The sequence below is a fragment of the Eumetopias jubatus genome, unplaced genomic scaffold (genome assembly GCF_037043125.1).
Source record: "Eumetopias jubatus isolate StellerSeaLion01/CBP00866 unplaced genomic scaffold, mEumJub1_p1.0 scaffold_3, whole genome shotgun sequence".
In the NCBI taxonomy this organism is placed as follows: Eukaryota; Metazoa; Chordata; class Mammalia; order Carnivora; family Otariidae; genus Eumetopias; species Eumetopias jubatus.
Window position 1 is genome coordinate 177,802,936 of NW_028274809.1, and position 23,591 is coordinate 177,826,526.

General features: G+C 38.0%; 1 protein-coding gene and 1 pseudogene across 2 annotated transcripts in view; both read left to right on the forward strand.

Annotated features, from left to right (window-relative positions):
• The window catches only part of GPC6 (glypican 6), a 1,069,763-nt gene that overhangs the window by 120,981 nt on the left and 925,191 nt on the right, over window positions 1–23,591 (forward strand). The gene's annotated exons all lie outside the window — the stretch shown is intronic.
• On the forward strand, window positions 3,769–4,870 carry LOC114215860 (glyceraldehyde-3-phosphate dehydrogenase pseudogene; annotated as a pseudogene).

Here is a 23,591-nt window from a genome sequence, read left to right on the forward strand (position 1 = left end):
TCTCTCACTGATAGTTTCTATTGTATTTCTTTTCTCTGTTTCATTGATTTCTGCTGTTATCTTTATTATTTCCTTTCTTCTGTTCACTTTGGGTTTATATTGCTCTTATATCTCTAAATTCTTGAGGTGGGCATCTAGAGTATTGATGAAGTTTCCCTTCTTTATAATATATCTTTTGAATGCTATAAATTCTCCTCTCAGGACTGCTTTAGCTGTTTGTCACAAGTTTTGGTACGTTCTGTTTTGATTTTTATTCAGATTAATGCATCCAAAAAAAGATTCCCTTGAAAGTTCTTCTTTGACGCAAGAATTGTATAGAGGTGTGTTGCTTAGTTTTCAAGCATTTAGAGACTTTTTCCTCTTATCTTTCTATTACTGATATCTACTGTCATTCCATTGCAGTTAGAGAATATATTCTGGACGTTTTTAATTCTTTCAGTTTTTTTGAGGTTTGTGTTTTGTTTTATGGTCCAGGATATGGGCTATCTTGGTAAATGTTCTGTGGGCACTTGAGAACAATATGCATTCCACTATTGTTTCATTAATGTCAATTAATTCCCTTTGTTTAATAGTGTTTTGAGTTCTTCTGTATCCTTGCTGAATTTCTGTCTAGTTGTTCTACTAACTGTCGAGAAACTGTTGTTGGCATCTCCAACTGCAATTGTCAATTTGTCTGTTTTCCTTTTCTGTTTGTTTTTGTTTCACATATTTTACAGCTCTGTTGTTTGGTGCATACACATTTAAGATTGCTATGTCTTGTTGATGAACTGACCTTTTCAAAATTGTGTAATGTCTTTCTCTGTCTTTGGTAATTTTCTTTGCTCAAAACTCTACTTTATCTGACATTAAAATATATACTCCTGCTTTCTTTTGATTGGTGTTTGCTAGGGGTCCTGGGTCCCCATATGGCCTCCACTGGCACTGTAGAAGGAGGGGTTGCCTCCTTACTAGTGGGAGGTGGTGAAGTGCTTACTCTTTACCAGCCTCTTCTGATGCCACCCCAGGGAGAAGGGGAGAAGTATATCGTTACTAGTGGGTGGGGGTAGAAGTACAGGTTCCTCATGTGTTCTCCACTGATACTACAGATTAAGCCCTGATATATCCATAATTACATTAAATGTAAATGGTGCAAATATACCGATTAAAAGACAGAGATTGTTGGAATTAATTTCAAAACATAATCCAACTTGATGCTGTCTACAAGAAACTCACCAAAATAAGATGGAAAAAGAGATATCATGTAATGTTAATCCAAATTGAGCAAGAATATCTATAGTATGAAATAAGTCCACCAAGAATATATAGCAATCCTAAATGTACATACATCAAAAATGAATATTTTTACATTGTGGTTTAAATTCTGTTTTATTTTTCAAAAGTAGGAATAAAAATAGAATTTTGCCATTGTAGTCTCTCATTTTTATTGCAATAGCATTGATAGCTCCAGCATGTAAGGTCATTAATATATAAAATACTAGTTGGTGATAATCATGTTTGGATATTCTAGTTTAAGCGGAATTAGAAACCTAAAAGTATGCCCATTGTTCACATTTGCTGTTATTTTAATGACATTTGAAACAACTATTTAAACGCTTTTGCCACTTGAGAAAAAACTGTCAGTACTACACAAGAAGGAGTGAAAATACCAGAACTATAAAAAGAAACGTTCAAAAGCTTCAATCAACCTTTTTGTTAATATTCTTAGCTTTAAAATTATCATCATTAAATCTGTATCTAACAAGACAGTGTATTTCAAACAATCAGTTTTCTTCATGGCCTGCTATACCCAATCTAACTGACAAGTGATTATGCAGATTGTGACATTATTGTATTATTATTTTTTTGAAATGCCAGTAGACATTCCCTCTAAAGCAGCAAAGAATTACTCTTCAGATTCACTTAAATGACACACATTAACCTATCTTTCTCTGTCAGCCTTTCAATCGTGCCCAGAGCTTTAGGGATAGATGTCTTTAAATTCTAGAGGAGACAAGGTACAATGTTGCATTCATTATTCTAGACAGTTGTCATCATACTGCAATGAAAACCCTTTTTAAATTTTTAATTAAAGTCCCAGAATCGGCATGTCCTTTGGGTCTCTGGATAACATAAAAATTTTGGACTATCTGGAAATGTTAAGAATTTGTGCAAACACAGAAATAGGTTTAAAGCAGAATGTTCTGCCACTATTTATTCATTGTATATGTCAAACATAAACACTTCCAACTCAACATCTCCCTTTTATTTCTTCAATAAGGTAGACTTATAAAATAATCTTATAATTTGAACTCATATTAGCTCATTAGAAACACTGATTAAGAATAGTTGTATTTAAGCAAGGGAAAATAAGACAGATTTTTCAGTTAAAAGCATAGAAGATCAAACATACTAAGGGGATTGATTGTTCAATCATTAGAAATCTAGATGTAGTACAGTTCTAGGGTCAGTTAAATCATGTATGACTTCTTTAAAAAGCCAGGCTTCTGCTATTGAGCATGAGGCTTGTGGATGACTGAAATAAACTTTGGATGGGTGTCCACAAAGCCTGTCACATGTGCCAGGCAAATTACCAAGGATTATGTTAAGTGGATTTAAACAGCCAAATCTGGTTCACGTAGATTATGGACAGATCTTTAATGTAATAATGAAGGATAATCTTGGTTATTGTTTAACAAAGTAATTTACATGCAGGTATTAATTAAGTTGTAATTCCTCCTTTAGGAAAAAAAAATTCAGGATGGGTCACTATCTTGCACTCCCATGGTCATTTACAGAGACAGCACTTATTCCCACTGTATTGACTTGTTTAGGTTGCCAATCAAAATGACCCTCCCTTTGATAAATTGAAAAGAGAGTTTGTGAAAATAGGTAATTTAGGTGAACACTAACAGGTAATCGATAATTTCTTACTTTTGTATTGTTGATAAAGCAGAGTCTGCAGCTATATGATGGTAATTACTGATGTTTTATTCTGTTTTTCGAATCTAGGTTGAAATTTAAAATAATTCTTGGCATTTTTATTACCTATTCCAAAGATAACATGGATCTAGTTGTGTTGGTAGGGAGTGTAAAGACTAAGAATATATTTTGTTTGAGAAAGAAGCTTGGTGTAATAGCCTTCAGGTGGATGTCATAGAGCCTGCTGTTGATAGCAGGGAGATTATGAAGGATTATATTAAATGGATTTTATCATCCAAATCTAGTTAACTTAGATTTGGGGTAAACTATTTATGCAATAATAAGAGATAATACTTGTTCTTATTATCAAACAATGTAATTTAGATTATATAGAAACCAATTATTCCACAGAGTCTTATCAGTATAATAAGCATAATAAGTAGTTTGTTGGGAAAATAACATTTGAAATTTGAGGGTTTCTTATAATTTAACCTCTCAATGAACCATTTCATTCAACTGATTTATTCATTCAATTCATGTGTAAGGTACTGGGAACTGAGTGCACAAGATGAACAAGATAACTCTTTGCTTTCACAGAGCTTATATTTTATACAATGAGCAAATAAACACATAGCAGTATAATTGAATATCTGGTAGCAATAAGTCTATGCGGGAAACTGGGACGCTAATGTGTATAGACAGAGCAAAATGGAAGGCAATGTTATCACTTGGTAATAAGTCCATAAGGGAAACCAAGAGCTGATGGAGTACTTCTGTGCATGGGCAAAAAGACCCTCAAGAACAGAGATGTAGGCTCTCTGCTCCTCCCCGTTCGACAGACAGCCGCGAATTCTGGTGCAGTGCCAGCCGCGTCCCTGAGACACGATGGTGAGGGTTGGAGTGAATGGATTTGGCCGTATTGGGCGCCTGGTCACCAGGGCTGCTTTTAACTCTGGCAAAGTGGATATTGTCGCCATCAATGATCCCTTCATTGATCTCAACTACATGGTCTACATGTTCCAGTATGATTCCACCCATGGCAAATTCCACGGTACAGTCAAGGCTGAGAACGGGAAGCTTGTCATCAATGGAAAGTCCATCTCCATCTTCCAGGAGCGAGATCCCGCCAACATCAAGTGGGGTGATGCTGGTGCTGAGTATGTTGTGGAGTCCACTGGGGTCTTCACCACCATGGAGAAGCCTGGGGCCCACTTGAAGGGCGGGGCCAAGAGGGTCATCATCTCTGCTCCCTCTGCCGACGCCCCCATGTTCGTGATGGGTGTGAACCACGAGAAGTATGACAACTCCCTCAAGATTGTCAGCAATGCCTCCTGCACCACCAACTGCTTGGCTCCTCTGGCCAAGGTCATCCATGACAACTTCGGCATCGTGGAGGGACTCATGACCACCGTCCATGCCATCACTGCCACCCAGAAGACCATGGACGGTCCCTCTGGGAAGCTGTGGCGCGACGGCCGAGGGGCTGCCCAGAACATCATCCCTGCTTCCACTGGTGCTGCCAAGGCTGTGGGCAAGGTCATCCCTGAGCTGAACGGGAAGCTCACTGGCATGGCCTTCCGTGTCCCCACCCCCAACGTGTCTGTTGTGGATCTGACCTGCCGCCTGGAGAAAGCTGCCAAATATGACGACATCAAGAAGGTGGTGAAGCAGGCGTCAGAGGGCCCCCTCAAGGGCATCCTGGGGTACACTGAGGACCAGGTCGTCTCCTGCGACTTCAACAGTGACACCCACTCCTCCACCTTCGATGCCGGGGCTGGCATTGCTCTCAACGACCACTTTGTCAAGCTCATTTCCTGGTATGACAATGAATTCGGCTACAGCAACCGGGTGGTGGACCTTATGGTCCACATGGCCTCCAAGGAGTAAGAGCCCCCTGGACCACCAGCCCCAGCGAGAGCAAGAGGAAGAGAGAGGCCCTCAGCTGCTGGGGAGTCCCTGCCCCAACTTATCCCGCAAAACACTGAGAATCTCCCGACCTCCACCGTTTCCATCCCAGACCCCCTGAAAAAGGGGAGGGGCTTGGGGAGCCCTACCTTGTCATGTACCATCAATAAAGTATACTGTACCCAGCCAAAAAAAAAAAAAAAAAAAAAAAGACAGAGATGTAGATAAATCTAATGTCATTAAGAATTCATATTTATTCTTATCTCTATTAGACCAGAGACTGTAACAAAAGATCCCTATTCCCCTTACTATATTCTCCAAGTAGCCAAGTTGAACTGTGGGACTTTGGGCTACTTCAGTCTCACATTAGTAAAATATTCATTGGGTTATTTGTTAGCCTATTTCTGGCTTGATGGAAAAAAGATTTACTTTGATACTCGCTTAACTCTGATGGATTTTGCTTTCATTAATTCATTTGTTCTTTCATCCTTTCAATTTATATGTATGCCAAATGCCTACTAAACACAGAAGACTTTATAGTACACAAGTGATGATTTGGATATAGGCCTTGGTGTTGAATAGGTAAGATACAATTTGTAAAGAAAGATTTGTAGTAACAAGGTAGAGAGTTTCAGATGCCTTAAGAGAGGTAGAGATTCTGTTACTTTGTAGGAGATGGCTTATCTACCATTTGTTTACTTGCTTTTGCTTTTATGTCATTCTCTCTGGGTCTCTAAGGCTCTATTAATATTTCAGTGGCGTCAGTGAGAAGAAATGGATTGAACAGTTTTTCAACTGAATCTGCTTGCTTATTGATACCTAGACCCTGGGTTTTGGGAGACCTAGGTTCTGTCGTTCACTCTGAACTTTAGGCAAGCTATTTAACCTCTGAACCTCACTTCCTCAGCTACAAAGTGAGGATTATGGGGTAGATACTGTTTTAGACCCTTTCCAGTGCAGGTTAGTGTGCATTCTGTTATTTTAGCCACAGAACAAAACAGGCACAGAAGAATTTAAATGTAAGCATTTGATTTTTTATTTTGCTCTCCTGAAACCTTTTTTTTTAATTTGAATTTAGCCTTTATCCTACAAAGCAATATTTTCTTTATGATTATGGAGTCTATTAGAAAGACTTCATTTTGATTGAAGCCTTAGAATAACAGATGTGTTATCCGTGAAGAAGATAGAGACGGTGTCCAGTCGCCTGTACTGAGAGGTAGCCAATAGACTGCTTATAATGAGAAAATCATTCTTGAAGGACACACTGAACAGTGGCTTGTATTCATATGTAATTCTATTGTGACCAGACAGATGGGTGACTATAAACAAAATATCTTTCTATTCCCTTCTGAGACATATACAGCGTTGTCCTTCCTTCAGTACTGTCATGGAGCTATACGCAATTAGCTACAGAATGTTAGCCACCCTGCTGGATGCAACTCAACATCTCTCTCTGTGGTATATAATAGTACAAAAGTGACATTAAACCTATGAAACAATGGTATTCAGGCAGCATGGCGTCACTCATACCCAGCTGTTTGTGTTAGTGATTTTGTTTTTCACCAGAGGAGATTTTGGGGGGAATGTAATGAATGGACAGGCTCATGCTTACTTTTAATGAACCCCAAGTTAATGCTTTGGTCTCTTTCTGTCCATTTAAATGCAGAGGAGCGCATTTCACATCATAACGAAATAAACACTAATACACAACCTCCTTTCTTCATTCTGAGCCTCTGCTTCCAGAATTAATAGCTTCCTAGTAGGGGATGTTTGACATTGTTGCTAGACTCTAAACAGGGATCTAATTCAGAGACAGATTTACATCAGCTTGTATTTTCACTTTTAATTCCTCTGGCAACTGAAAAGCAAACAAATCAAGAAAAAATAATGAGTGACTTAATGAAAATAAATCAGAATGACCCGTGTGTTTAATCCACGAGAGTCTCTCTCTTCAAAACTCCATTTTGCTTTGATTAATATGTCCTCCATCACAGTGAACTCTAAAGCTAACAATGTAGGTCAGATTAATAAAATAAATGCTAAAACCAATGTCTATAAGAATGAGCCATTCAAAAAATATGATGAACTAAAAAAGTTTATGTGAATCCATAGTTAATTCATGATTTATGATTTATATCTCTGTTTAGTTACAGCGGAGGCCAGTTTTGTGTATTTATAAATATGTGACATTAAATAAACATACTTTTTTGCCTTTATTATAGATCTTCTTTCTCTTTCTACTGAGTTCAGTAACAACCAAAAACTGCAAGTTCTGTTTAGCAGATGGGCAACCATCAAGCAGTTAAGTTACCGAGTGCCTCCAATATTCTAAGGCCCTCTGTACAGAGATTTCAGGTTGCACAGGGTACACTTGCTGCCCTCAAGGATTTTATAATCTAGGGACCCAGTGCAGTAACTGACATCATCAGGATCATCAGAATCACCTGGAGATCTTTTAGATCATTTGGGGCAGTCATACAAGGAGGTTCTGATTCAGTGAGTCCACATTAGAATTCTGAAATCAATCTTTTTCAGAGTATCCATACTGATTTCAATAAACACTCAGGATTCGGAGCTTTTTTTAAAAAAATGTAAATATATTTGACGTACAGCACTGTGTGAATTTAAGGTGTATGTGTTAATTTTGTCCGTTTAAATATTTTAATATGATGCCATTGTAGCAATAATCAGCACCTCTCTCACATTTCATAATTACCATTTTTCTGGTGGTTGGAGTAAACATTGGGAACTTCTGAAATAAATAAAATAATTTAGTCTGGCAAGGACTTTAGAAAACATCTACCTATTCCAACACCTTTGTTACAATGGAAAGCCTAAGAATCACAGAGCTGGTGGAAGAACCCAAACTAGAATTAGGAGCCCTGATTAAGAATGTTCCCCATGTTCAAACACAATTCCCATGGGAAGTCGATGAGTAATAAGATCATTCATGATTCTACCTCTCTCAGTGTCTGACCAGGGTGTTGTCTTTTGCAACAGAGTTTTGTCTTTGCCTTGGGGGTGGGAGTGACTCCAGGGATCAGGTCTTAGGTCGTGGAAGAGGGGGGAGGAGGGGCAAGAGAGAGCTCAGAGGTGGCTTAACTTAAACATTATTAATGTGGTCTTTGCTGTTATTTGGAAATTTGGAATTAGTGTCACTGTCCCTCAATTATTCTATGTCTTCTAGTCTCGTCCTCCTTTATTTTAGAGGTAGGTTGAATAGAACTAAGAAAAAAAAGATCATGAAACTAAAATATTAAGCAATTACTATCATAGTTTTCCTACCTGTCTTCTTCATCAGTTTAGTATACCTATGGTGATCACATTTTTCATAGTAGTGTTGGTGTGTTAAGCTTAAAGTGAAGGTAAGTTTAGGGATAATTGTCATCTTCCTGTGAATTCACAATTAGCCTTATGTCCCGAGATATGTGTCATGTTCTGATGCCTTTGGTCTGTGATTTCATCTCTAATTGTTCTGTCTTTGAGGAATACAGTGGAGTCCAGTCAGTGATGGTATAGTCATTGACAAGCAGTCCATCCGTCTGTCAGTCAGCCCCTTTCAATGCTGCGTGCTTGTCACTGTGAAATACCCTGGTATCCTGGCCTTTGTAAATTAAAAACAGCTCCTCTCTAATATGATATCAGGCCTAATTAATTATTCATAAATTATTATTTTCTTGATTATTCTTCTTACGCGGCTGTAAGTGACACTAAAAGTCTAGACTCTATTTTTGGAATGCATAAGAGCAAACAAAACAATGGCTTTAAGGGAGGTGAACCAGTTACTCTGTTTGTGTGCAGTAATGTAATGACAAAGCAAAGCCAAGAGTGGGAGAGATTATGCCATTAACATTGAGCACTGCTTAAAGAACACGTATTTTCCAAAATGCAGAAGGAGAATTCCTTTTTATCTCAGCTGTGCTTAAATATTAGATGGTGTATATGGTTAAACACTGGTATGTGGCTGTCCGAGTGTATCTGGGTCTTCCTGTGCACTGTCCCCCACCCCCACGAATGTGTACAAGGAAGAGCGGAATGTGGGTCATCATAAATCCTCTAGTGTACTCCTGGCACTGTCTTACAACTGCAAGGAAGAATGACTCCTTCTCATCCCCTGCCTTTCCCCACGGCAGCTTATAGGGAGGGCCCTTGGCCCAATGGCCAGCCTGGCTATACAATGTGTACAACAGGCAAAGGGGCCGATAGTGAGCGGGGCTTCTGGCAGCTCTGCCTGCTTCTTGTGGCTCCTCTTTCATAACAGCTTCCTGGGCCTGGCCAATGGATTTTACAACTTTCCTGCAACTGACAGCAGAAGTTGGATAAAATGGGAAGCAGGGCAGACCTAGGGCATTCCCTACTTGCACACTCCCTAAAGCAAAATATAACGGATGAATCCAGGGATCTTTCTTATTCATTCCTGAGAGTGAAATGAGAACAGTAAAAATAATAAGCACAAACACTGGTTTGTACATTATGGATACGTGATAGGCAGTGGGCTACCTCACAGTATGGCTGACTGCAGCCCTGGTTATTTAAGGAGTCGATGATGCATTTGGCATTTTTTTGGTGAGGAGGGAGGAGGTTGGTGAGGACAAGGCGGTCCTTTCCTGGGCCTGTTTGCAGATATTGTCTATGCATGTGGAGAAGCGGCGAGAACAGAGGCCCTCCGTGGAACATTGGTCTCTGCCTTGGTTGTTGTTATTGTGAGCGCTAGAGCTGTGGAAGTCATGGTGTCAAGATATTTTGAGCTGCTTTCACTGGACTCATGTAACCCAACAATCTTTTTAATTTGTAATAGTCACAGTATAAAGCATGCAATCAAAGTAAGTGAGTGAGTACAGTAATAGACAGGAAATTAATTTCAAAAACACATTCAGGATTGGGTTTTTCCAACCTCCTGGTGGAAGTTAAAATTTACATAATGAAATCAAATAGGTTAATTCTGCTCAAATACTGCCTTGGTCTGTAAGGACAAATACCAGTGTTATTGAGCTCTTGTCAAGCCCTTTGTTTTGCTTTGTTTGTGCTTCATATGGTCGTCTTCTGGGCCATTAGGGTGTAGCAATATATACAAGCTTTGGCAAAACAGGAGAACATTTGACAACTTTATAAACGTTGGTTAAACATCTTCACTTGGAGATCTAGCTGCTATATAATTTCGGTTTGTATTTTATGGCCAGCAACTCTCCATATAAAAACTTATTTCTATATCAGTTTTCGTTTTCCGTTTGAACTATCTTTTTCTCTCCTGCGTTTACTTCTTTTTTTTCTCTACTCACTCTTTCCATGGGAACACACTCAGTAGAATGAAGGGTATATATCTGTATAGGTAAAACACTGTTGAAGCTGTGCTCACATTAGGCATTTCCAAACATTCCTATGTGCACAGCACAGCTATTTCAGTTTCGTTTTATAAATACATAGAAAATGAATAGGTGAATGTGTGAACAATCATTAAAAATATGAGTAATTTTAATTTAACATTTTCAGACGGCTGTCTTTTATTAATTTCTTTGCCTTGCTCTTTCCTACCTAAATAATTTCTCTTCTAAAATGTAGCCTTCAAATAAGCTTAATCCTTATTTCTAGCCTAGAGAGTTGTACATATATATATTTACAGAGACACACACACACATACACACACATACACACAGACCTTAGAACAGGCTACGAGTGCAGGAAAGACCACTGAGTATTTCCCAGTAGCTCTGCAGTGCAGAAAGACACTCTCTGTTTCAGGTTGGGATGGGCTGTAGATACATTGAAGCTCTAAAACTAATCTCCCATGACTTCCTTAGCCAAAATCTGTATGAAAAGTTCAAGAAGTCAGGAGCAGAAACTTGTGATGACCCAAATCACAGAGGGTGTGAAGCTCTGTGTCCCGGTCAAGGTGGATGAGAAAAGAATGTTGACGTGTTTAGTGTCAGGAAAGGGGCAAGAAAGTAGGGAGGGTCCTGAGCTATACCCTAGACTGGACAACCGTTGGAGTTTACAGCTTGCTTTTATGAGCCCTACAGAGATTAGTTTGTGGGAGGGTCAGCCTGGTGTAAAGGGTCAGGGGTGGAGAGTTCATTGGTCTGGTTTGAGAAAACAGTGATAAAACAAAAAGGAATCCATCTACTTCAGAGCTCCTTTTGTGAGTAGCAGTGTTCCAGTAGCAGTTCTAGGATAAAATGCTGTGAAGCAAAAAGAGGTTCTTTTGTTATTGCTGTAGCTCCTTGGCTTCAGTTTGGTTTGATGTAAATCAATTTCCACATGTGTATCTCCTTGTTAAGAAACTGATTTTAAATCCTCTGTTGGGTCCTCACCCCATACTCTTATCCAAAATAGGAGATAAATGAAACATCTATGCTATCTAAAATAGAATTTTTAATAAACCATTTCCTCTGGAAACTTCCAAAATGAAGTCTGTATTTCAAAAGGAGCACCTTTTGCTATAAAGGAAGCAACAGGGTAAAATTGAAAAGTTAATCAAACAAATGTGTATTTTAATTCAAGTCAATTGGTTGCATTTTCATGTGGAATAACATTTTCAAAGATATATTTTTGAAATAACCCTGTAAATTTAAGCTCAATATTCCTTCTCTGATTTCCTTTTTTTTTGCATTAAAAAATCATGGTCTTGCTTTGAACATTTTAAGGTATTTTAAAAGCCTGTAGCAGAATAACTAAGCCTTTGAAATAATATAGTAAGGAAAATATAAATACCACGACTCTAATAATTATTTCTCTAGGCAAAGGATTGAACATAATTGTACATTTTTGAAATCAGAAATGGCCAGAGAAATTTTTCGGCAATTTGATGACTTCCTACTACCTGCTTGATAAACATGGCACTCCTTAGTATGAAATACAGCCACCAGCTCCAGGCTAACATATTAACTTCATCCTCTGGCTCAATTGTTTGCTCTTCTGTTTTTCCTTCTACAACGTGGTGCCTTTGTTGTTCTTCCCTCAGCTGAGGCTGGTTTTTGTACTTCTCTAGCTGGAAACCCTCATTTGCCTTTTGAAGCCCAGTTTCAGCGTGTCTTCCTTGCAGTGCATTTCTTAATTCCTCAGGTAGTTACTCTGTATTTCGTGTCCTTTTGGCACTTTGTGTATAATGATGTTTTAGCACTGAGTATGTTTCCTCCTGTATTTTTATAGGTTCACGTGTCTATCTCTCTAGATTTGTGCTTCTCACTCCTAGACCGTATGTCCCCCTCTTATAATAAACATTTTGTAATGCCCTGTTATTATCTTAACACGGAATCCTTAGTTATGTGACCTACCTATCTTATTTTTAAATATCAATGTTTCTCCCCATCTGTAATATATAGGGAAATAAAATAAAACTATTTTACATTTTACTTATAAACTAAGATTTTCAATATTAAATGCTTAAGAGTACTTTGACTACAAGGTAGAAATGGCCGCTGCAAATTTCCAAAACGCACCCTAGGGTACAGTATCTTCTCCACTGAGAAGCATTGAGATAGACAGTGAGCTTCATTATAGCCCAGACTACATCCGTGTAATTTACCATTTACCCCACTACTTACACAGTGAGTAAACGTGTCTGTAACACTAGGCCGAGAATTACCTGAAAATGAGGAATTAATACATCTTACTGTTTGTTGTATCTCTAATGTATAGTATTCACTAGTTTCCACTGAGTGTGTCTTAAAATGTTTTATTGGTCTATATCAGAAATCTAGTAAGAACTTAAAATAACTGGATGGACAAAAATGAGTGACTGGTTTTCTATATCAATAGGTACATTTCAATTTCTTACATATGTACTAATAACTTTTTCAAAGGAAGCAGGAGTAAATGAAAAAGTCAAAATATACATGATGAATTGTCATTATTGATAATCTTATATACTCCTGGAGTTTACAGAACCTAGGTTCTAATTTTTCTGATCCAGTATCCTTAGTTCTCTAAAATATGGGATAGGATACCCTCATAATGCTATTGAATACCATAAGACTGTGAAGAATATTCAAATGGATTGTCTTTTTAGTTCAGTTGCTTTTTTTATACCTCCAGTTTTTGAGCAGTGGAAAAATAAATGCATGTAGCTTTTATTAATCTCATACATTGCCCATAGACCATGACAATTTGGTGTGTAGGGTCTAACTAATGAAACAAAATGCTGCCAATAGTTCCTAAAACAATGAGATTAAGTAATTAGAGAAACAACCAAGAATTTTGCTTTTGGTTATAGAATAGTTGAACAGCTTAAACCCTTCCTCAAAAAAAAAAAAAAAAAAAAGAATTGTATAAATATCTCCTTGCTCATCTCCTAGCAAGGGTAAGGTAATGTTGGATGATACCTTTAAGTGGGAGATGTTGGCAAGGAATATTTACATGTTATTTATGTTCTTGATATTCAAGAGAAAGAATCCTTCTCATTGCCTATGTTTATCAACTTAAGCTTAAAATTTGCTGATGAGAAAAATGGAAAGAAATTATAGGTAAGTTTTAAATCACAGAAATGATTTTAGCTAATTAAATTAGCAGCATAAAAAATTGTGAGGAAAATCCATTACAGGAGAGTTATAAAGATTGGTTTCATTAAATACCTACACCTAAATTTTGCAGCTAAGCACTGAAGTGCATTGAAGACCAGGGAATATTGGGGAAGTGTAGCTAGGATAAATTCTGAATAAGCTGATGTTTTTTGGACATTTAGAAATAAAGATTCCAACAGAAGAATGTGTAGGGTCATACAAACGTTCTAGAATACATCCTGGGGAGATGTGTAAAGAGAAGCTTCCTCACTAAATTATTCTTCGTGTTCTCAAAGATCTAGAGAATAAGAAGTCAAATTCCTTTTGACTTTTTAGGATTATCTTCTTGAACACTTAAAAGGAACATTGTGATTTGCCTCAGATGTAGCTACCCTTAAGGAGCATCAATAGCCAGAGATGTTTTTGAAGAAAATAGCCAGTTATTGTCTGTAGTTGAAAATAGGGGAGTTACTGTCATGGAATGGCAGTCAGGGAAATTGTTGGTAACATTAGTGGTCTGTACTCCATGCCTCTAATTTTCTTCTTTTTGTCCTTGGCTTTTCTCCTCTTTCTTTTTCTCCTTCCTTACTCATTGTAAGGTGAGGTAATTGTGTTACACTGACTCTGTTAAATGTGCTTCATGCAATATTGGTTCATGTATTCATTCATTCAACAGATACTTATTGGTCACTGCCTCTGTGTTCATTGACTTGTCTAGATTGGTCTAGATTAACTCCAGATAATCTCTTGAAGTCTCTTCACACACAAGGTGGCATTCTATTGAATTATGATCTAGATTTTTATCGTAACTGTCTCACTGGTAATTTTTAATTTGAAAGTGTATCCTATAGACTAGTCTTAAGATTTATGTTTATAAGCTGCTAATGGTAAAATTAATGACTTCTTTTTTTAATTTTTATTTTATTATGTTTAATCACCATACATTACATCATTAGTTTTTGATGTAGTGTTCCATGGTTAATGACTTCTTAAAGAAGAAGATAACTAGAAATCAAATCATTTCACATTAAGAGGGAAATATATTGACAAAGAATGCTAGAATCATCTTTTGTACCTGAGATCACGGTTTATCCTCTTCTTTAGTATTTGTGATGTCTTTTTTTCTCTACACAGTGGACACTGTCATCCTATTTACTCATAACTGATAGTGTCATTGCTCAAGGCAAAATCTTTACGGAGAGAGTTTAGGGTGGAGTTGTTTATGAACAGGGTACTCTGCACTTTCATAAAGGGAAGGATTTTAAGAAGGCATTATCTAATAAGCTAAATTTTAAATCATGACTATCAAGTCTTTAAAATAATTTTGAGAGGAGCAGTATGGTTATTGGCTAATACATAGCTCACTGAAATAAAAATTGAGCATTGTTTTCATTGCCTGGGTCAGGATTTCTTATGGGTAATACCTTTCACTGAGACATGTAGAAGATGAAACTTGCCTTCTGTCTGGTAACGTGTCATGAAATCACAGTGATGGAAGCGATCTTATATATCACCTTGCTCAGTTTTCTAATTTCATAGATGAAGAAACAGAAGTATAATGGATTTCTCTAACTTGCCCAGTGTCATTCCACAGGATTAATTATAGAAGTGGCAAAAGAATGCAGGCTTTCTTAATTTTAATCCTGGGATTTTCTCACCACATCATCCTGTTTCATTCATTCTCTCAACCTGCTGATACATACATTTTGGTGCTTACTATTTGCCAATTATTGTGCCAGAAGCTTAATTAATCACTTTGAATCTGTTACTTTCTTGGCTCTTCAGTGATGAAAGAATTTGAAATACTTCAGTTTTATGGAAACAAAGACATACTGTGTAACTTGAATTTGTTTGAATGAATATATATTTTTCATCAATATGTGTATATTTTAAAACCTGATTTAGAAAATCACATTGAAGGAAAAAATTCTACTTCCCAACATTTGGACAAGATCACGGGGCAGTCTTCCAGTTGATGTTTTGACTGATTCCTTACTAATGCTGATGTTGATCAGCATTGTAATGTAACGTGACTTTAGCATGCACATCTGCTCAGTGAACTGTAATAGGCATTCAACTATAATGCTTTCTAATTATCTTGAATCCTAGATACGATATGACGGGCCATTATTTTTCATTCCTTATTGAATGTTGGGATTAATTATTGATTGAATATGAATGCTTCAGAATTTTTATTTCAAATGAGAACTCTCACATTTAACTTAAAAATTGACTTTAGCTTTTTTTTCCCCCCTTATTGACTTAATGTAATTCTTCATAATCTTTAATGGAGATGTCTTCTATATTTGAATTAATGAATCTAGTACCACAAAATAATTTAATGTCTATATTATTATTGCTTAACCTGTGATTCTGTGAAAAAGTTGTTGGCAGTTATGTTGTCATAATTTATTAAATAGTACTAGAGAAAAGAAAATATCTAATTTATGAACCATTAGGTTTCTCAGGCTGTGTTGCCAGTAAAATCACTTTATAAAGACATAAAAAATTCTGTGCATCTGTATGTCTTAAAATTACCATATCGTCTTACAACTTTTATTAGAGGGAGTATCATTCATGTTTCTAGAAGCAAATTAAATTTCTGTGTCCAGAGTATTCCCAAAAGAAATGGTGGATGAAGCTAAGTTGGTCTTCAGGATTATCGCATTTCCTTTTGGACTCTTTGTACGTTGTCCTGACTTTCCTGAAGCAGAACATTTCCTTCACAGTCCCATCCCTTATTTAGTCTCTCTCCACCCACAGCCCGCTCTCTCTCTCTCTCTCTCTCTCTCTCTCTCTCTCTCTCTGAGATTCCTCTCACACTAAAGATATATTTCCAGTGGTTCAGATCAATCCATAATTGCTGTCTGGAGTCCTGTGTTGAGAAAGATTTAAGATTACAGCTCAGATCAATGGGAAAGACCGGATGTCTGACATGTATGCGGGCTTGAGGAGTGCTAGACTTTTCCAGCATGTCCTATGACCATCTCACCAGTGTATTTACTATTTATTTAAGATCTTTTCAACTAACTCATCTGTAAAAGAAATTTTTATTAATGTACTGAGAGAAGTTGGCTCCCAGTTTCTCATTCCTCTTCCAGTCACCATAGCTCGCGAATAGTTTAATAGTGACCTTGTGAAGACTGTATTACCTATTTGCTTTATAAACCTGTCCTTGGTTAGTACTGGGAAATTGAATTTCTCCCAATCATGCTAATTTGAGGGAAATCTGCTTCTTGAACCTATAGAGTTGGATTTTGGTATTACACAGACCAAGAATATTTTTTTTTAATGTGATGCCTGAATACACTTGGAATTTTCCAATATTTTTTCCCTTGGGATTTAGGTTTTCTATCGAGGTTTATTTAATTATGCTGGATGTTTATGTTTTCATTCTTTCGGAATGCTCCAGCCTTATATCTTCTTTTTGGTTATTCTGGTATTGCTGCCTAAACAATATTTATCTTTAATCTACACAGTAGTTTGCCCTTATCCATGGTCTTGCTTTCTGTAGTTTCACTTAGCCTTCATCAACCGTGACCCAGAAGCACATGATCCTCCTCCTGATGTATCAGGAGGTCAGTAGTAGCTGAATGCTCAGTCACAATGCCCATGTCGTTCCCCTCACTTCGTCTCATCATGTAGGCATTTTAATGTCTCACATCATCACGAGAAGGGTGAGTACAGGACAATAAGATATTTTTGAGACAGAGAGAGAGAGACTACAGTCACATAACTTTTATTACAGTGTATTGTTATGACTGTCCTATTTTATTATGAGTTATTGTAGTACATCTCTTCCTGTGCCTAATTTATAAATTAAACTTTATCGTAGGTATGTATGTACAGGAAAAAGCATACTATATATAGGGTTCAGTGCTATCCGTGGTTTCAGGCATCCATTGGGGTTCTTGGAACACATCCCAAGCACATAAGAGAGGGATTGCTGTACTTTTCAGAAACTAATGCTAGCAGACAATCGCATGTCTTGATTTGGTATTTCCTCTCATTTATAAAAAGCTGGAAGAATACCACAGAGGTTACCGGTGATTTTATGAAATTTCTTAGATTCAGACATTGTTAACTGAGAAAAACAAAGAAATTGTTGATAAAATTAACTTATGTGAAAAGTACGTTAGAACTTGAAAATAGTTTCTAGACTTACTTATTAAAAGTTTTACAAGCGATATTTATTCAAAAAGCTATGAGATTTTTTTAAAAAGTCCTTGGGTCTTGCCTTGGAGACTAAAATGAGATGAAGGGGAGGAGGGTGGGTGGTCTATGTGAAGGGACTGGTCGTGGTTCAGCTTTGTTTTGGTCTGAGAAGTGTGGGGATATTTCATATTAGGTATTTTGCTATTATGCATTTGAATCTGAAAGCCTTTTTGTTTTTTTCCTTTGAAGGATTTTTTTAAAGACAAAACAAATTAATTCTGATTGGAGACTAGATCAATTACATGATCAGATAGATGCTTATGCGATGGTAATTATAAAGAATTCATAATGGAATTAATGGGTTAAAGTTGGAATTATGAGACAAAACTTACCAAAATGATCTCTGTCTACACAAAGATCTGTGACTACAAGGTTAACACAGTAGTAGAAAGAAAGAGTGGTGGAAAAATGATTTTTTTAAACGTCTGGTTTGAGTGATTCTGCATATCAAGTTAGACTTAATAAGAGTGTTACTGTTTGCATATTAAGTTATTGGAGCTCTGAGTAGTGAGAGAAGAAGAGGTGTGAATATATACACCCGTGAGCATTCCATGACACAACACAGCAAACAAGCCGAGTGTGTTGTTTCTGTGGATTGAGGTACCCTTCTGTGGTTTAGAAAGACTGACTTTTTTCCAGCATTTATTTTTGTAATTTGAATCATTCATTCATTCATAAAATATTTGCTGAGTGCTGGCCTTGGGCTGGGTACTCTACTAGGCACTAGATATACCATGTTGAGGGAAATGGACATGATCCTTGCCTCCAGGGAAAGTCTATTCTAGTGGAGAAACCCAGAAAATAAACAAGTAATGCAAAATAGTATATACATACACAAACAAATCAAGAAAATTATTAAGGAATACAGAGGATGCTGTGATAGATAAAAATATCACTGGTTGATGATAGTGGGCCCAGAGATTATGAAAATGGAACTTGAAGTCTATGGAACCAGCCATGCAGAGAGCTGGGGTCCTGTAGGTAGCGCCAAGGTTGGCGTAATCCAGGATCTGAGAGCTGGACCGTAAGACTGGAGGGTGGGGAGTGGAAGGATATCAAATGGGAGACGTTGGCAGGGACCGTATCATGCAGGGTTTCCTAAGGCACGGCAAGGACCTTGGAGTGTGTATAAAAGTAAGGGAAGCCACGGATAGGTTTTAAGCAAGGAGTGACTTGATCCATTTGGTCTTTGCTTTGAAAAGTTCCCTCTAGCTGCTTTGAAAAGAATGGTTGAAGGGGCATTCATAGAGGAAGTAGAGACAATGTTAAACAGTTTCTCATCTGATCCACCAGGGGCCTGAACAGCAGGGGTGGCAGTGAAGACAGGAAGAAGTGAACACCGTTCTGAATTCATTCATTTTTAACTCTACGATCTCAAAACTATGGATAAGTAAATATTTCAGAATATGTTTCTCAGTTTATTCCACCTATTGTGGCTCTTTTCCTTCTCAAACATCTAAACCTTAGTTTCGAATTTCTAATTAATGCTTTTTTTCTCCCCTGATTTTGGTTCAAAGAGAAATTCCCCTATTATAGTTTACATAATAATAAGTGAAGTACAATATTAGATTGTAATTTATGTAGTTGCCATTCTTGTGGGTTAAAATGGTTGATTATGGGCCAGTTCATGTGGTTTAATCTGAGAGACTCAGAGTTTGACTGTCCTCATTGAAACATTTGGCTTATATAGATGAGGTCTGTAGTAAGGGAAATAGTGTCCTATCCTATGGATAAATAAATGAAGAGTCCAAATGGCATTGTCATGATGAAAGATGCATTATTGCTATTCCTCAGTCCTTAGGCACATAGAGCACCTTCACTGCATAGCCCGGGGAGTGGGGGGGGGGGGGGAGGGATGAAACAGCCACTTTATTGCAAAAGCGCACTTTTCCTCTGTAGTCAGTCAAATGCTATTATCCTTTTATTACTCTGTAATTTTGAGGGCAAGTTCAGTGAATAACTATGGAGGCTATTAAGAGCTGTCATGGAAAATTTATTTGTCTTTAAATGGAAGGTAGAAACATTACTGTAGGAGCTGCATTGCTTCGATGTAGATATCTCTCCTCTTTGAGCTTTTTTTTTTTAAAGATTTTATTTATTTATTTGAGAGAGAGAATGAGATAGAGAGAGAGCATGAGAGGGGGGAGGGTCAGAGGGAGAAGCAGACTCCCCGCTGAGCAGGGAGCCCGATGCGGGACTCGATCCCGGGACTCCAGGATCATGACCTGAGCCGAAGGCAGTCGCTTAACCAACTGAGCCACCCAGGCACCTCGTCTCTTTGAGCTTTTTAAAATGATGTTTATTGTTTCTCACAATGAAACCCCAGACCTTTCTAACACTCACAATTGTGATGCTGCCTTTTTCCTTTTGTCTGGAATAAAATCTATGGAGGACGCTTGGCCCATGGGAACCAATCTTATTTTGTGTTAGTTTCATGTTAGTGTCTACACTAATAGTACACAAGTGGGGTCAATAGTAGGTTCCAGAAAACATGGTTATATCCACCCAGCTCCTTAAAGGGGAAACGTTCCGGAAAGGGCCTCTACCACCCTCTCCTCTTTAGTCTTATCTTTGGTTTTTGAGAGTAAAAATATGGCTGTTGGAGGCCATCACAATGCATAGCAAGAACTGAATATTTCAGAAAATCACTGTTTTATTTTCCAGTAGCAGCTGTAACGAATTACCTCAAACTTGGTGTCTTAAAACAACAGAAATTTATTTTCTCACGGTTCTGGAGGCCAGAAGTCCAAAATCAGTGTTGGCCAGGCCCATTCCCTCCGAAGGCTCTAGGGGGAGTATCCTTTCTTGAGTCTTCCAGGTTATGGTGGCTCCAGGGACTTCCTGGCTTGTGTGCCTCAATTTGCTCTCTGACTCTTCACATGGTTTTTCTTCCCTGAGTCTCTGTGTGTCCTTTTCTATCTCTTATAAGGACATTTCTGTTTAGATTTAGGGCCCACCCCAATCCAGCATGATCTCAATTTCATTTTCAATTTAATTACATTGGCAAAGACCCTGTTTCCAAATAAGGTTACATCCTGAGGTTCCACGTGGACATGAATTTAGGAGAAGACGCTATTCAGGGCACTACAATCACTGACTCAGAGCGCAAAACAAAGACACGGACGGGAGTTGATGGTTTTATTTTCTAATTTCAGTTTTATCAACTTTTAAAAGAAGCTAACTTATTTTCCATGCTTTCCCTGCAATGGAGTTAAGAGATTAATTCATAGGATTGCCAGAAGATCAAATTACCAAAACTCTCTATATATGTTTAGTAAGGGAATAGAATTGAACAAGGAAGGATTTTCATCTAATTGTAAAGTGTTATTAAAAATTTGCTCCATTGAACTCTTGCAAAGGAGACTTTGAAAGAAATACACTTCTGTATATGGTTCTAATTTATGACTTTTTTCATTGAACTGGGCTTGGAGTAGTGCTTCTTGGACATACAATTAGGTTCTAGCTTGGGAATATTTGCTTGTCATGTGTTTATTTAAAGTTCACGTTCCTTAGTTCTATGTATACTATGGATTTTCCTTCAGTTTTAGTGATGATAATCATGGTCCCATAATAGCTTGTACTATGGGACAGGAACTCTGCCAGGTCCCCGTCCATTATCTAAAGCAGTCCTGTATCACGACACTCCTTTGGAGTAGTTATTATTGTCCTTGGTTTATAGATGATGGAACTGAAGCTTCAGTGACTTGCCCAAGGATGTGCAGGGTGTCAGCAGAAGAACTGGTTTTCTAATCCAGTCTGTCTGGTTCCAGGATACTAGCTTTTTACCACTGCCCAATGCCTTTCTCTAAGTATGTCCGTCCCAGGTATAGGAGGAAGTGTATACATTTGTCTGCTGTTGATCCAATGTCATCTTGAACCTAGGTTCCTGAAACCTGAATTGTCTTGCTGGGTCTCAGTGTGACCTCCCTCAGGAGAAGGGTTCCAGGTCTATCATGTGAGGGGAATGGGGGGATGGTTCACAATGTTTCTCCAGACTCCTGGCTGGCAGCTTTGAGTACAAGCAGTAATACTGAGTGAGGGGCAGAGATTATTTGCCTTTGGAGCACACCTTTCCCCTTTCGACTAAGATTTTCTTCTGAAAGCTGCATCTGTTTGGATGCAGACGTGGGTCACCAAGCAGGGTGAAGAGACAGCCCCCCACCAAGCTCAGGTGTGTTCGCCAGATTGGAAGGTGGCCTGACATGTGCATGATGCCTCCTTGGAGCTGCCTTCCCGACCACTGTAAGGAAGGAAGCCTCCTCCCTCCCTCCCTCCCCACCACTCCTGTACGCTGTTTCTTCGGCTGCATTTTCCACTACAGCACGAACTGCTGCTTGATGCGTTTTGTATGTTTATTCATGCCTTGTTTTCTGCCCACCACCAGAGTGTAAACTTCATGATGGCAAGAGCTTTGTCTCCTTCACTTCTGTATCCCCAGTGGATAGGAGAGGACTTGGCACAAAGACTGTGGGAGCAAGGGGTGAGTGTACGAGTGAATAAATGAATGAACGTATCATGTTGCCATAGTTAAACCAGTGATTCACACCTACCTATTTTATTCCTTTGCTGATTTTTTAGGAAATTCTAGGACTTCACTGAGCCCTAAGCACTGACAAAATGTTGTGGGTATTAAGCTATCTAGTGGTCCGCAGTATTCTCATGTGGTCTGATGATGTGGGGTGAAGGTTGTGATTACTTCTGGGTAGGATCCAATAAGAGAGACGAAAAAAACCTTAGAGCTAAAGGAGTAAAAAGACGGAGTGGATAAATATGCTGGAAACAGCAATAATGGACATGAATATATACAGCTTGTAATGACTACATATATATACAGTGTATATATGTAGCATATATACTGTCTTTAGTATATATTAAATATGTATGTATCCTTTAACTTCTTATTTTTACTAAAGGACAGCCAGCACAGAAGAGTGTTACCTTATTTATTTATTAATAAACATCTCTATCAGAAAAATCCAGTTGGGATTAACTGTTAAATCCTCTAAGATACAGTACAGGCTGGGAATATTTATTTATATTTAACCACTAACTCTCACAAAATATGACTCTGCCCATGAGTTTACAACAACAACAACAAAAGGAATTGTTTTACTTTTACTTTACTTGTACTGTTAGTGGATTTCAAGAGTTAGTGGGGATGTGTAATTCTAGCGGGAGGCCTAACATTATGGTAAGAGAGTCAGACATTTCTTTTCTCCACCCAAGGCCCGAGTCACTTAGAAAGGGACATGTGAAGTTTGAGGAGAGGTTGGGGGATGATGAACACAAGGGAGAACGGGACTTATTTGGTTGAGAAGGAGAGAGATGGGAATTCTATTTTTTTCTTCTTCCTTTGACTAGAAGTCTTAACTTTCCAAACTGCCTCACAGGACTGTGTGGAGATTATTGATAACCAGTTCCGGGAGCAGTAATGGCGAAGGAGGGTCAGAGCCCTAGGGGTGGCGGGGGGAAGGGAGAGGAGACATTTACTTAGAGCTCAACTCTGTCTCTGCTGCTGGTGGATTTCTGTTCCATTACCACTTTCTTCTTTTCAGTAACGGCACTTACAGAGACAATGAAAAAGGTAATAGAGCTATCACTGTAGTGTATTCTGGATACCCAGCTGAGGTGCTAACGTAGATTGTAAGGCTTACAAAACACACCGAAATGGATCAAGTTCACTGCCTTTCAGCGCAGTGTGGATGGGAATGGAAGAAAACTGGCAGCGTGTTCAAGAATAGCCTCAAGAGCTTTGTGTGTGGGCTTTACCCCTTTACCGGCAATTACTTTCCACTTCTGAGGGTGTCAGCTAAGCCATTATTTATTAATTATTTTCTTCAAATTATTGTTTCTTTGTTACCTTGTAATGATATGTGTCCAAATGGATGTTCTTCAAAAATACTATTTTATCAGCTTACATGTGTATTGTTTTTGCACCTTTCTCTGATTATGGTTTTTTTTTTTTTTTTTTCAATCTTGGCACATTATATCTTCGTTTTCTTTGTCCTTTTATCGCGCTTGTTGCATTCAGAATCACTCGTGTCACTACTATTTTTGTTAACTATTTCATGTAGACTC